The sequence below is a fragment of the Podarcis vaucheri genome, assembly GCF_965113315.1.
Source record: "Podarcis vaucheri genome assembly, chromosome: Z".
NCBI lineage: Eukaryota > Metazoa > Chordata > Lepidosauria > Squamata > Lacertidae > Podarcis > Podarcis vaucheri.
In genome coordinates, this window is record NC_138758.1 from 14,470,695 (window position 1) to 14,487,005 (window position 16,311).

A 16,311-nucleotide genomic window follows, 5' to 3' on the forward strand; every position below is an offset into this window, starting at 1 on the left:
TGATTCACCTAAAGAGAGAAAATGCCTTCTTGTACCCTCCCCAATGGATAGTCATAATCATCTCCCCAGCAATCTCTAATTGCAAGTCTGTTGGATATTATTCTGCAGTGTTTTATTCTAGTCTGTAATGGAGACATCCTGCATTAGCCAGTGCAACCTGGACCATGAATGAAAGGCTCTTCATAGGCAAACTGGAACACAAGACTATGTGCATATGTTTAAGAAATGATTGTATAAATCAATCATCAACTGTGTTTTGCAAAGTCTAGACTTCAACATGGCCAAGAGGCAATTATGGTTATTAATACTTTACGAAGCTTGAAACAAAAATCAAGGTTCAGAGTGAAGAGAGAACATCCACCCTCAGAATGGTCACAAATTAATAAGTTAAAAGAGAGGCTTTATTATATGTCCAATCATCATAAAAAACCTCATCCAGTCAGCAAAGGTGGTCTGGGCGCCATTCAGAGAGACAATCATTCTGTTTGCCTCAGTCATATATCTGATTCAAAATCCTTTAGGGATCAGAGAGAAATTAAGTTCAGCTCACATTTAATACGAAACTACCTGGTTCATACTTCCTGAAACATGCAAAATGAAGCAGTTATCCTTCAAAATTCATACTTCTCTGAACTTTCCAGCGCAGTTCCTCAACCAAATTACATTAAACATTTTTATAATATGGAAGCGTGTGGTTAAAATGGGGATATTGGTGTAAACAGCACAGAGGAAATCACAGGTTAAAATATGTATATCAGGAGAAATTCGCACTGATGAATTTTCCTGACAAAATATTTTTTCTTAAATAATTAAGTCAGAAACTGAGATGAAAATGCGAATAACAGAAGTTAAGATTGGAAGAATGAATAACGGAGAGAAACAAAAATTGTCGGATTTGTCCATCCTTCAGGCCATTCCATGTGGGCTATCTTTAGGAGGAGAACAAAACTGCATCAGGCTCCTTCTGTTGTCAACGCAGCAACACAACACAACACAACACAATACAAATCTTTACTACGGTCATAGACCAGCATTTAAAATCTAAAAAGCACTTTAGAAAGCTAAAAGCTATTAAAACACAAGGTGAATATAAAAGTCTATAAGAATTTAAAAACGCTAAAAGAATCCAAAATAAGAGTGTGGAAGAGCACAAAAGGTTGTTATATAAAAACTTTAACTGTTGTCTGAAGCAGCCATTCTTTCAAGCTGTAAGAGACAGGTAGAGATGGAACTGCTGGGTTCTCCATTGGCTCTGCTGAAAAACCTGCAACCTTTGGATTCTCTCCAAATTTTTACATTCCTGCTATTCACAACAAGATCATGACAATTAAAAACTAGTACCTGAGGTTGTTTTCTTTCCCGTCCTCCTCCCCAGTCCTTTTTCTTTTCTATTGTTCCTCTTAGATTGTGAAGGGACTGACTTTTACTGGTATTTCTAAGCTGCTCTGGGAGTGGGAATATGGGTTGGCATTCATTTGTCTCAGGAGACAATAGGGGCCTTTGGGAGTGAAGGCAAACTGCTGGAAGGTTACAGCGCCTGCTGTGGCTATAATAATGATGATATAAATGTGGAGCAGAGCTGCCCCAGAAGATCTTTAGACATAGGCAAGATGGTTTGGGAAGTGACAAACCTTCAGATGTTTAGATCCTACCAATCAGGTAAGATGGTGTGGATAGGATTTGTTTGTGGTCAGGTACACAGCCTGGATAAAGGGTATCAAAAGAAAGATGTCCTGTGCTTTTGGGGCTTTTTGAACCTGTTTGCTGGACTGAAATGTCAAGGATACTAGGAGACAGATAATAGTGTGGGTCACTGGGCTACAATTCATATGTCCTTTGTCAAATATTTGTTTAGAAAGGATGTGAGGTTTTAAAGCAACGAAACCTTCTGGCACGCATCAAAGATTCACACGCTTGGTATGCAATATATTCCTGGAGCACAGACCTAACCCATAGACCATCGGAGGATCACTTGCTTTGGAGGATACTGGATTATTTATACACAGTTCATGTTATTTATAATTTATGCCAGCTTGTTTGAAATGTCCAATCAATTATACATTGAAATAAAGCCAGTTAAAGGCATCTTCAATGATGTAGTGCTCAGGTACTCTGCTTTTAATTTTGTGTTCATAAATGGACTTTTCCCTGTATAGAATCAAATATTGCTTCTTCATAGTCTGCTTTATAATATAGGAACAGACTAAATTTGTTTTTACTTAATTTATTTCAGTTGGCTGTGCAGATCCAGAGCATTTTGTTGCTGTATTGCTACATCTTTTGACAGATGAGCAAAAGTCTTCCATCATGGGTTGAAAACAGAAGAAATTACCCTACCTCAAAAAAGCTTATGAGCTAGCACCCCACACAATCATTGCCTCCGCAAGGTGCAAGATGATCCTTCACAAGTGGCTTCCCTGTGAAGTACAAAGGACACCCCACAGAATTGATTTTTCTTGCTCTTAGTTTGTGGGGGGGGGGCAGATTTGTCAAATTATCCTAGGACAGGTTGGCCTGACTAGAGGGGCCAAATTGTAGACACAGGATAAACCTCAGGGGCTATGCACAGCTCTAGTGAATGTCAGTAATATTGCTGATTGGCACTGTGGGTTAAACCACAGAGCCTAGGGCTTGCTGATCAGAAGGTCGGCAGTTTGAATCCCCATGACAGGGTGAGCTCCCGTGGCTCGGTCTCAGCTCCTGCCCACCTAGCAGTTCAAAAGCACGTCAAAGTGCAAGTAGATAAATAGGTACCGCTCTGGTGGGAAGGTAAACGGCATTTCCGTGCACTGCTCTGGTTCACCAGAAGCGCCTTAGTCATGCTGGCCACATGACCCGGAAGCTGTACGCCGGATCCCTCGGCCAATAAAGCGAGATGAGAACCGCAACCCCAGAGTCGTCAGTGACTAGACCTAATGGTCAGGGGTCCCTTTACCTTTACCTTAAGTGAATATCATCAGGGGCCACTTCCATTTCAGTTTTCTTCAGAATTCTCTGGCATCTCTTGACATCGGCCAAAACCAGTGCACTAGTCCATTTTCTGCTGGAAATTCCTAGCTGGTAAGCTGGCCTGTGCTACAAGTGTTAAACAGCCTTGTCATTTGGTGAATACCTCACTAGTATTTAATAGATATCAACATCCACTGTTTCTTGCTGAGGATCAGATTGCTGGGAGACACTTCATCAGTAGCACAATGCAGCCTTAGGAGGCTTGCTTAGACAAATCTGTCAATTTTAGTTTTCCAGTTTTTCCAGTCTTAAAGTTTGCTCTATTTCCACATAAGTTAGCAAATTGTTTTTTGCTTGTTTGCTTGCTTGTTTTTTTAGCCTGCCCCCCAAAATTGCATAGATTTCTTGGGTGTACATTTCTCCTCTGTACATCTTCAGTTTTCACTGCAATCTTGCCAAATTATGCACATTTTTGGGGTGGAATTGCATTACAAAATTATAAAGGTACAAATTTTGAAAGATAGTTGTGTTGGTCCAATAATGACAAATTAATGCAGTTTGTATTAGCATGCAAAACAGACAAAATTCTTCCCCATCCCCACTCTTGCCTGTGATGTATGAATGTAGATTCTGAAATACATGGATCTGACAATGCAACACTCTATTTTCTTTAAATATACCACACAGATTGCTCTTCTGCTCACATTAGATGGTACACTGTTGTATGCTTGACATACCATGGTCTCCATTTTAACTAGACATTTTGTCTGTAATCAGTGAAATGGCAATTTTCTTTGAAAGAGAGAAAGTAACTTGTCATGAGATCACCTGGATGGCAGATTACAAGTAAGGCCTCTGCACCTGTATTTCTGATGATGGTGCTCGAGTGAGCTGAGGGTTTTTCTTGCCATTTACTGTCAACAAGATGTACAGCACGTAACAATTACTGGATCCTGAACATCAAGCAAAGCAAAGCTCTGTCCCATTACCTGATGCATGATGAGTGTTTTTCAGGAACCACATACTGCTGTGAAGAAATACAACTTCCTTGTTGATTGATTTATAGCTCTGCTTCAGTGCTCATCTTTGTGTTCTTTCCTAAAAGTTTTCATTTTTCAAAAAAAGAAAAACCACATCAATGTGTGCAGCCAAAAGTAGACATTTGTGTCTGCCAGGACTTATGGCTCATGTGCTGTTGTTTTTTAACTAGAGTTTAGCAAAGACCCCAGTCATAATAGTTATGGGTGTGGCAGCAATTCTATTAGAAAATGTAATTTGTTATTCAGAAACTAAACAACCAGCCTGGCTCCTGAAAATGTTGCCTGCAGTGCAAGACTGATATAATTTATTAAGGCAACATTCTGCATTAAAAGACATTTTTGCACTAAATCACTGTAGATGAAAAAAGTGTGACATTTACCTTTTAGGAATATAGACAGTGTTCCAGGAATCAGAGAAGAGTATGGCCAAATATTTATCCACTGGTGAATAACCTATATTAAGAGAAGAAAGCATGTGGAAAGCTTTCAAACGGAACTTGTAAAAGTGCTAACAGGTTGTACCTTGAAGATGGAACAGACACTGAGTTTTTAAAAATAATAATAGTAATAATACTGCACATTTCTACTCTGTTCAGAATTATTCACATAGCTCTCCTGGTGAATTCTTAAGAACCAGAATAGGCAACACATTTTCTTTAGCCGGAATGGGAAGCTGAACACTGGCCTTCCTGGCTGGGGTTTAAAAGTGCTAGATGTTGGAGTCAAATAACATTTGGAGGGCCACAGGTTCCCCATCTCTGGTGACACAGACTGGCAGTGACTTTGCAGGATGTCCGATCAGAATCTTTCCCAGCCACATCTGGAGATTTCAGGTACTGAAACTCTACATGCAAGTCATTATCATATCACAACATCCTACAAGATTAAAAACCCTGGTGGATCAACTCAACTGCCTCTAGCAAAGGATAACTCACCATCTTCCTATGAATTATGTTCAAGTGTCCAATAGCCATGACAGTTAGATGTTTTCTAACTCAGCCTAGTATACCTGAAGGAGCATCTCCACCCCCATTGTTCAACATGTACACTGAGGTCCAGTACCAAGGGCCTTCTGGTGGTTCCCTCACTGCAAGAAGCAAAGTTACAAGGAACCAGGCAGAGGGCCTTCTCAGTAGTGGCGCCCGCCCTGTGGAACGCCCTCCCACCAGATGTCAAAGAAATAAACAACTATCTGACATTTAGAAGACATCTGAAGTCAGCCCTGTTTAGGGATGTTTTAATGACTGATTTTTAAATGTATTTTTAATCTTTTGTTAGAAGCTGTCCAGTGTGGCTGGGGAAGGAAACCCAGCCAGATGGATGGGGTATAAATATTATTATTATTATTATTATTATTATTATTATTATTATTATTATTCCTTAACATTTACCTGAAATGTCTACTCATTTGTTCTGGTCTGCTACATCCTCTGAGGCACCACAGATATTTGAAGACAGTGGCCATGCTTCTCCTTGAACATCTCTTCTCCAAAATTCTGGTTTCCATGTTCCTCAGCATACTGGCCACCCTCCTCTGATCCAGATAATTATTCCCTTATCTGAACCTTGTACAGAGTATTACTCAATAAACTCTCCACAATAAGAAAAAAGAGTTCCAAAGTTTAACTGCAAACTGTATTTAAATGTGTTACAAAAAACATTGCAAATACAAATCAACACATTGTTCTTAAACAACTAGCAATGCAGTCCATTTTTATTTAGATTCTTACTTGTTAATATCTAGTCAAAGAACTATTCTCTCTCGAGTCCCAGAGAAAGAATGCTGGCACATTCTGAGTGACATCCAGATTCCGAGGATGAATAATCAATTAACATAAAAGTTGAAACAAAGACTTATCCCATTTGTTGCAGCTCTACAGCTGCACAAGCATCCTTTTTGCACTTGCTACAGTTCTCTGCAAATCAGATATTTGGTAAATGCAAACCTCCACCAGCTTTCATACACAATGCACATAAACATAGCATTTTATGCACTTTAAACTTATATCTTTTACACTGAGCACAGTACTTAAGGTGTGGCCTTAATCGTTCAACGTGTGCAGTTCTGTGAGTGCTTGAGATTTTCAGGAGAAGCAGACAGTGCCCAGTCATAAGTCCAAGTCAAACAGAAATAATACATGACTTTGGATAATTACAAGAGGCCCTGCTAAAAGAGGCAGAAGAAACAAAATCAAGAGCCAAATGAAATTGGAACGCAAGAAGCTTCCTTCTTTCACCTCAGACCATTGGTTCATCTAGCAGGTAATGCATCTCCAATGTGCCAGGCAGGAGACTTTCCCAACTGTAGGAGCCAACTCCAAGGGACTGAGCTCCCTTCACCTCTCAATAAAATATTCCAGCCCCACACCCCCATGATGGGCATTGCTATTTAAATGATGTGCATGCATGGTGTATTATGATCAGTCATGTGGGGTGGGGCATACCATATTTATCCGTGTATAAGACTAGTTTTTCCCTTTAAAATAATGTCAAAAATTAGGGGGCGTCTTGTACTCTGAGCCATCTCCCCTCATTTTCTTAAATCTGAGTCCCCCAAAATAGGGGGCATCTTATACATGGGGGCATCTTATAGATGGAAAGAGATGGTACTTGCCCCATTCACACCCCTGTTCCCAACCCTGCCTGAAGGTGCTCTACGAAGCCTTATGTAGGCTGACCCATGCTGAAAAGTGAGAGGCTCTGCCTTTCTAGAGGAGCTTAGAGTCTTAAATAATATTTACGATGCCAAAATAATAATGACATACACAACTCAATATGTAATTCTATTGCATGTCATTATTATTTTGGCATTGTAAATATCATTTGAGATTCTAAATATTGGAAAGTGTTGAATTTTTTGTACATTACTGTCAATGAATTTTTGAGGACCACATATGGAGTTATTTAGTTTGTGATATACTTCTCTGTATCTCTTGGAAAGTGGTATTCCTAGAGGAGCTGGCTGGCTGGTTAAAGGGCCATCATCTTGTTTTGTAACTTTTGGCTTCTGTAATAAAACTTGCTAAATAAATAAATGCCTTATCAATCTTAATGGGAGCCATCAGTGGATTTAGCACTTGTGGTGTCTTGCAGTAGATGAACTGGGTGAAAAGAAGAACTGAGTTCTCATGGACAAACCTCCTTATAGATTTTCTCCTTTCACTTGTTTACTGAAGTTATTCCACTGAAAACAAACTGCTCAGCTAGGTATGAAAAATGTCTCTCTGAAGTACATTTCATCATTCTTTTTTCAGCTTGCAGTGTTTTTATGCCCCCACCCCCATTGTTGTGCAGGAGTTGTTGTTTCTTTAGAGGGGGAAACACTGATATCTGTCTAAATATGTCTTCTGGTTTAAGGCGTTCCTATCAGAGATTATAGACTGTCTACTTTAATTGTTTCAGGGGCTCTCAACCCGAGCAGAAAGGCGGTTAAGTGGGTAGTATTAAATTCCCCATGCAAAGGTCACTTTCTCTTTCACATGGATGCCCTCCTTTGTTGAAATATGTATACACAAATATGACTACTTAAAACAAGAGCTGTCATTCCTGCTGTTTTTAAGGCAGTGCAGGAGAAAAAGGTGAAAGACCCTCAAACTATATCAAGCACATAGTGAAAAGTACAAAGTGAGCAACTTGATTAATACATGCCAAATGCATGTATAAAAGAAGGTGGAATTAAATGGCATCCTTCCATCACCTACTACCATAACCCTTTTCAAAAAATAAAGGCACTGGAGAAAGAGTTCCCACAGTTGTTTTTTAAATCATACACTACTATTTGATATTTTTTGAGAACCATAGTTATTTAAGACACATATATCCCACCTTTTCTACAAGGAGCTTACAATGCCATGCATAGTTCTCATCCCTGGCCAACCGAGCTTAGGGAACCCAACACAATGGAAAACACACCAGAGTTGCCACCAGAGTCTCTGACCTGGGTGATACTAAGACTCATAACTTCCTGCCTCCATCACAGGAGGAATTGCTAAAATTTCAGTTTTGGTTTCTATCCATTCCTCATTTTTTCCATTCTTTAGTTCAGTTCTCCACATTTCTACATCATTTTCTTTTAAAGAAGTCCTTGTGAAAATTCAACACTAAAATATTAATTTGCCCTAATATACATATTTGTATGCAACTTTCCCTAATATACGCTTTCTTTTAAAACATTTATCCATGGAAAAAAATGCATTTATGTTGGTTATTACCTTTCATGGATATCTTAACCTTGGGCACATCACTTGGCTGGAAAAGTGCACTGCAAAATTTGGAAAAGTGTGAAGGACAATTGTGTTTTGATCCTTGTATGATTTCAACAAGTATAAATTAGATAGGACCGCTCACCTTCCCCCAGTGGGCGGCATTGTGGCAGGGCATCTGGGCCTTGCAGTGACCTGGTGGGAGGATGGAGGGGATGCCACCCACATCACCAATACTCCCGGCCACGTCATGCCCCCGGCTGACCAATTGGGACAGCCAGGACGTGGCCAGTGGCCATTTAAACTGTGGTGTGGCTGGGGGTGCACCCTGCTTTTCACCTCCTCACAGGATCTCCCAGCCCACCCATCCTCTTTTTAAAGCTTTGGTATGACGTGACCTTGCTATGGACATATGTCAGCCGCCATATTGATGGGGCTGGGTAGGAATTTTTCACACTTGGCAAATTGGCACCAACCATTTGGTTTTTGCCTACCTTGTAGCAATCATCACAACTTTGTGAGGTTAGGCATTGGGTAAGCCTTGTTTATGGGACAGGAGGTTGTAGCCTCCACCTGCCCCTCCTCGATAAGGGTATCCCGTTAATGGGATGCGGGGGTGTGGATTCTGTCTGGAGCCTGGGCATGGGCTAAGGCCATGCCATGACCCTGGGGGTGCCCAGATTTAATATATATCATAGGACTCCCCCTACCAGTGGTTTACCCTTAGGAGACTCCCTGCAGGAGTCAGGATATAGTCTGGTTTTACCTAATGCCTAAGCCAAACCACTCACATCTGTAACCAGTGGCCTATTTTATCCCATTAACCTAAATTTTTGTGTCTGTGTGTTTATGATCTAAGGGGGCTGCAGGGGCGGGGCCTCAGCACACAAGTCCATCCTCAAATGTGAACTGAATTTCTTCCTCACCCCTAAGTGCTGGACACTTCAAGTAATCTACTATTGGTGGCTACCAGACATTATACCTATGCTCTGCCTCCACACTTGAAGGCAAAAATGTTTCTGAATACCCATTGGTGGAAACCACTGGAGGAGAGAGTGCTCTTGTGCTCAAACCCTGCTTGCTCCCACATGCACTGTTCAGCTCCTGTGACAACAGGATATTGGATTAGATGGGCCATAAGCCTGATCCAGCAGGGAATTCTTATGTTAATAATTAATAATAATAATAATAATAATAATAATAATAATAATAATAATAATAATATTTTTATTATTTGTACCCTGCCCAACTGGCTGGGTTTCCCCAGCCACTCTGGGTCGTTTCCAACACATATAAAAGAATAATAAAACACATACTGATACAGGGCTGCCTTCAAATGCCTTCTAAAAGTTTTCTAGATATGGATGTGAGGGCAATCTGGCTGTGACATCTGTCACCCCATTGATCGCCAGGGTTGATTCAGCTGATTTGGCTGGCTAGGTGGGTGTCCCCTTCCTCCCTCACCACTCCATGTGCGTCCCTCCCGAAGCTGCGCGCTCGGTGGAAGAGGACGACCATCCCAGATAGAAGGAGTGTACCGTTCTCCGGTCAAGGGATATTTATCCCATTGACATCTGATGGGAGGGCATTCCATAAGGTGGGCACCACTACCAAGAAGGCCCTCTACTTGTAGCTTCACTTCTTCCAGTGAGGGAACTGCCAGAAGGCCCTCGAAGCTGGATCTCAGTGTCTGGGCTGAACAATGGGGTGGAGATGCTCTTTTGCTCTTATGTCCTTTTGCTCTTATGCTCTTACTGAACACGAGGAATGAAAAGTGATTGTGTAACCCTTTCCTGAAATTCCATTGTTATTATTAGTAGTGGTAGTAGTAGGTAAAAAAGGTAAAGGACACCTGGATGGTCAAGTCCAGTCAAAGGCGACTATGGGGTGCGGTGCTCATCTCACTTTCAGTACGTGGTCTAGACCACTGAGCCCCTTGGGCTTGCTGATTGAAAGGTCAGTGCTTCAAATCTGCATGATGGGATGAGAATTGGTATTGCTGTTATGGGAAGGTAAATGGCATTTTTGTGCACTCTGGCATGCGTCACAGTGTCCCGTTATGCCAGAAGCAGTTTAGTCATGCTGGCCACATGACCCCGAAAGCTGTTTGTGAACAAACACCGGCTCCCTCAGCCTGAAAGCAAGATGAGCGCCACAACTCCATAGTCGCCTTTGATGGGACTTAACCATCCTGGGGTCATTTACTTTTTACCTAGTAGTAGTAGTAAAATGTAGAGTGAGTAGTCTACTACATAATATTAATTTGGTTGGTGGTTTCAATCCACTGCTTAACAAATGCATACCATGGTCTGCCTGCTTTGAAGCCATGTCCTGAAAACACAAAAAAGATGGTCCAACATTTGTTGATGTGTGAAACCGAGACATTTGTTGCTGTGCTTGCTCAGTTCCTTGGCTACAGTTGTATTTTATGTGCCGGCCAACTTGCATGACTGAAGAAGGTAGCTAATCATTTATCAAGAGCCAGCTGGCTTACTGCTGGTAAGATGTTCCTTATTAGATAGCTATTAGAAATCACTCATCTGGTCCAACATGTTGCCCTTTGAGTAAACAAAGCACCCATATTAACATGACACAGTCATGATGCCAGCTTTGATGAAGATGGCTTTAAGGCGGAAACAGGGCAGGCGTAGAGAAATCAAATAGCATCACTGAAACTTTAATGGCATGTGTACAAAATTGCATCTGCTCTAAAAGACTTTATTAATTTCTTTATTTTATTTTAAAGAAAGCATAATCATCTCCCTGTGTTGCAAAGGAGATCCAGATGTAGAAGGGACTTCTATTTTTTTAAATATACATTTTTATTAGTTTTTACATATATTTTCCAAACAGAATATATCATCTCATATCATCTTATACAACATTTTGTCTATTTTAGCCTGAGACTTCCATCAACCACATCTAATGGTTTTCAAACCTCATCTCTTAATCTTATATTTGTTATCCTAACTATTACTTTTAATAATCCATAACTTAAAATCCATTCTCATAAATCTTTTCTGCAATATTTCATATAGTTCTTCTTACAAAACTTCTTGTAGTCCTACAAGTGTGGTCAGTTGGTTACAATTGTCTTTCACATAATTCGTATATTTACTCCAATCTATCAAGAATTTCTGGTCCTGCTGGTTTTGAATTCTCCCTGTTATTGTATCCAATTTGGCATAGTCCATCAATTTCATCGGCCATTCCTCTTTTGTCTGTAGTTCTTCCTGCTTCCATTTCTGTGCCAATAATACTCTTGCTGCAGTTGTCACATATAAAAACAGTTTTGTATCTTGTCTGTTAATGTCAGTGCCTACAATACCAAGTAAAAATGCTTCTGTTTTTTTAACAATGTATATTTCAACATCTTTTTCATCTCATTATAATTTCCCAGAAGCCTTTCACTTTCTTATATTCCCACCACAGATGATAAAAAGTGCCTTCCTTTTCCTTACATTTCCAGCATTTATTACTTATTTTATAAGGTAAAGGTAAAGGGACCCCTGACCATTAGGTCCAGTCGTGACCGACTCTGGGGTTGCGACGCTCATCTTGCTTTACTGGCCGAGGGAGCCGGCATACAGCTTCTGGGTCATGTGGCCAGCATGACTAAGCCGCTTCTAGTGAACCAGAGCAGCACCCGGAAACGCCGTTTACCTTCCCACCGGAGCGGTACCTATTTATCTACTTGCACTTGGACATGCTTTCAAACTGCTAGGTTGGCAGGAGCAGGGACCAAGCAACGGGAGCTCACCCCATCGCAGAGATTCGAACCGCCGACCTTCTGATCAGCAAGCCCTAGGCTCTGTGGTTTAACCCACAGCGCCACCCACGTCCCTACTTATTTTATACATTTTAGCTAATTTCACTGGGTAATATACCATCTATACATCATTTTCATTACATTTTCTTTCAAAGCATTACATGCAGTAAGTTTTGTTCCTTCTTTCCATAATTTCTCCCAGTCTTTTAGCTGTATATGTAGACTTCTATGTTTTATTATTTTATTTGTTATTAAGTGTTCCGATGACATGTAAAGGAATGGACATCTGTCCAATACTAAGCTGCCTTGATGGTTCCCAGAAGGGAAATGTTCACCCTGTGGTCAGCTCAAGTGGGACATTATGTTGCCCCCAAAACATCATTGCATTGGCTGTGAGAGGGGGTGGCTGGCTCAGGGAGCAACAGGACATAAACCAGTGGGCAGCAGCATAAAATTCTCTAATCACTCTTACTTCACTCTGTGATTTTAAACTTGATTTGGATGTTTCCTTACCTGAAGAGGAATGCTGGGATAGATAGATGATAGATAGATAGATACAGGTACTCACTTAAAATATGACACTGCACCAGATCACAACTTAATTTTAATTCAAACAATTTTTTCCTCTGTAACCCATGGGCTGGTAGACAGTCCCAAGTCCAGCTTAACAGCACTCCAATTAAGCACCAGAATAAAATCCATTTTCATTTCATAAGCAAAACTGTCATCCACTCTAAATTTCCGTAATTAAGCTTACTTAAAAATATCCAGATGACTAAACATTTGCTTCAAATCACAAAAACTCTACCCTAGGAAGAACTGTCATGAAACAAGAGGCTTTCTGAAGTTCCTTTTGATGGCAGCTGGGATTACATTAAAGATGGGGGGAGGAGGGAGATGGGTGAAAACCCAGAGAGTCAATGAGAAATACAGATATAGAAGATAAAACAATACTTTGTTAGCTACACATAATTATAATTTTGGTTGCCTGTAGAAACAGCTCCCAACATATTAACCAATCGTCCTCATTTTAATTGAATTTTGGATTGCACACATCTTTTAATCTCTATCGGATAATTAACTGATTGCTTGTACGGCGGTACCCAAAGAAAATGTCTGGCTTTTAAATTAAAATGCTGCAAAGATCATGAGAGCCTCCAATGACCAAAAAAGACATACAAGGCAAAGTGGAAATCAGCAAGAGGCGCTGGTATTGGAGAACATATCATGCTCACAAATAATTTTATTTTACTTTATTCAATTTTACTGGAGCCAAGGTTCTTTTATCTTGAGCTCCTAATGGATGCTCTGCATGTTTTTTTCATCATCAATGATATGCAGGGTTTTCTGAAGGCTTACAGAAAACAAATGAATAATTACATTAAAAATTAAAGCCAGAGAAGTGCAGAGAGAAACAAAAGCACCGAGGGAGTAAATGAGAGCCTCATCTGGTGGGATCAGAAGTGCTGTGGTTGCTGGCCCTACATACAGAGGGAAGTGTCTCAAGAGAGAAGGGTGAGGACAGGCGGCCATTGAGCAAGGCCCAAGTGTACCATGGTTTACTTACCATGATTTTCACATGGCAGCTTAGCATGGATTCATGTAAACTGTGTGAGAAACTTGTTGCCTGTGGACAGAACTGGGGAAAATACAGTGGTACCTCTGAATGCAAACAGGATCCATTCCGGAGCCCTGTTTGCATCACGAGCAGAATGTAACCTGCGTCCATGCATCTGCACGTGCGCAGGTCACGATTTGCCGCATCTGCGCATGCACATGACGTCATTCTGAGCGTCTGTGCATGCGTGAGCAGCGAAACCCGGAAGTAACCCGTTCCATTACTTCCGGGTCGCTGTGGGACGCAACCTGAAAAGATTTAACCCAAAGCGTCTTTAACCCAAGGTATGACTGTACAGAATTTCTACACACATCCTTTGCTACTGAAACGCAAAGTACCGGTGAAGATACTTGTGTGTTGTAAAAAAGAAACCATAGGCAAAACCAACTTGATCTCTTTGGGATGATGTGATAGAAGTGCATCAATCAATCAATCAATCAATCAATTAATCAGGGCCATAGCCATTTCTCATCTCTACCTTTCCCTTGCAACTTTCTTCCTGACCATTTTTCCTCAATTGCCCAGGAAACATGTACAATGTCTGGGCCCTCTTGAGGGACTTGACATATATCTGAGAATCTACCTTGGGGCAAGAGGAAGCAGACTGAAAATGACACTACAGACAGATAGACTGTGCACACAAGAAAAGAGCTAGGTAAAGCATCTGTTAATATTGCTTAGCATTTCTCCTCTCCAATGTCAGAGCCCTCCTATCTACTCTTCTGCTCAATAGTGTGGAGCCAATTGGCTGGGCCTACTATTAGGTAGAGAGTGAAGCCACTACCACAACCAAAAGAGGCTGGTAAATGATGTTAGGAGGCCGCAGCATCAGCTCTCTGGCCCATCCTGCCTGAGCCCTTTGGCCATTCCCATGTGCTGGAGGACAGAGCTGTCTGTGCCATGTGTTCTTCCCCACATTCCCCAAGGCCTTTGCAGGGGAGTATTGTTTTTCTTTGCTACTAGTTTTTTGTGCTTTTACAGTGGTACCTCGGGTTAAGTACTTAATTTGTTCCGGAGGTCCGTTCTTAACCTGAAACTGTTCTTAACCTGAAGCACCACTTAAGCTAATGGGGCCTCCCGCTGCCACCGCACTGCCGGAGCACGATTTCTGTTCTCATCCTGAAGCAAAGTTCTTAACCTGAAGCACTATTTCTGGGTTAGCAGAGTCTGCAACCTGAAGTGTATGTAACCTGAAGTGTATGTAAACCGAGGTACCGCTATATATTGTAACATACCGTGTGATACTCAGATGAAAGGCAGTATCATACCCGCCCCAACATTTCTTTGATGAAAATAGGGATGTCCTAAGTTAACAGCAACAGCAGCAGCAACCACCACCACCACAACAACAACAACCCACCTTACTGAGTTGCCCTAGTCACTCTGGGTGGCTTCTAACATATATAAAAACATAATAAAACATTTTTTAAAAAAAGAAAAACCTTCCCTATACAGGGTAGCCTTCAGATGTCTTCTAAAAGTTTTGAAGTTACTTACCACCCTGGCTCAGAGGTTGCATACCTCCAGCATTTCTCCAGTGATAATAGGGACGTCCTAAGGAAAAGTGGGTCATTCCGGGATCAAATCAGAAACTGGGATGGCTTCTGTAAATCTGGACTCTCCCTGGAAAATAGGGACACTTGGAGGGTCTGTAGTACAGAAATTTAATTATTAATAATAATAATCCTGTCAATTCAATTATTTCCACCTGCACAAAGGGACTTCTGCTCCTTATCCTCCCAGAGTATGCAGGTAGTGGAGGAAAGTGAGGGAGTTCTAACACCCCAAAAAATCCTTGCACTCAGCGGCGTAGCGTGGGTTGTCAGCACCTGGGGCAAGGCAAGTAATTTGCGCCCCCTAACCCCTAACCTGCCGCCACTGCCAGCTTCTTCTTGCTGCTGCCTGAGCTGGTCTGATGTGGTTCTCTCCCGCGCTCAGCGCTGCGCTGGGCAGCCGCTGCACTGTCCCTCCCCCAGATAGTCTCTCTCTCTCTCTCTCTGCACTGCACGCCTGGCACCCACCCCCTCCACAGTGGGCAGTGACCCAGCGGCTCGGATCGGATTCGCACAGCCAGCACTGCAGAGAGAGAGTGAGTGAGCCAGGTAGGGGCAGAGAGTGCGAGCGCCCCCCCCCAGATGTTGCGCCCGGTACGGACGGCCCCCCCTGCACCCCCCACACTACGCCACTGCTTGCACTTAGTGCTGCATTGGATCAAAGCCTTTGAACCTGGCCCAGGTAGAGATGTCTGAAGGGCCACATTTGTCCTCCAGGCCTGAGAAAGGAACAAAACCACTATTCTATTTAATGCCACTAGTTAGTTGCAGACGTTATGTGTATAAGAGTAATAAGAGCCAGTTGTTGTTTCCCCTATGTTTTCAGGGAAGCATCTATCATCCACATTTGCTTAGTGTTGCACTCTTGGGACACTGGGATGTTCAGCTACGTACAACAGCTTTAACCCGATTAAGCCAAATTCAAATCCAATTTCCATTGTAAAGTCAAGAACAAGAGTTTCTCTCTGTGTGTGTCCTCTGAAAATGTGTGACAGATTTATAAGGCCTGGGATTTATTTCGAAGTGCAAAGGCAAGGTAAATTCCCTTCAACTTTCCATTCCTAGTTTTGCATGTTTAGTAGGTTTGCACCAACAGGAATTTAATTTCCCTTCTGTTCGCTCTCGCTATCTCCCCCCACCCATCTCTGTCACTTGTGCTTTGAATTATCATTAGATGTAC

The 16,311-nt window shown here is 41.7% G+C and overlaps 1 long non-coding RNA gene across 1 annotated transcript; it reads right to left on the reverse strand.

The window, feature by feature from the left end:
- Positions 1–4,014: 4,014 nt before the first annotated feature.
- Positions 4,015–5,496, reverse strand: LOC309523508. The gene is made up of 3 exons (XR_014215425.1): positions 5,381–5,496; positions 4,370–4,442; positions 4,015–4,047 (listed from the first exon to the last, which is right to left on the reverse strand). It is a non-coding gene; the product is annotated as an uncharacterized lncRNA (long non-coding RNA).
- Between the last annotated feature and the right edge of the window lie 10,815 nt (positions 5,497–16,311).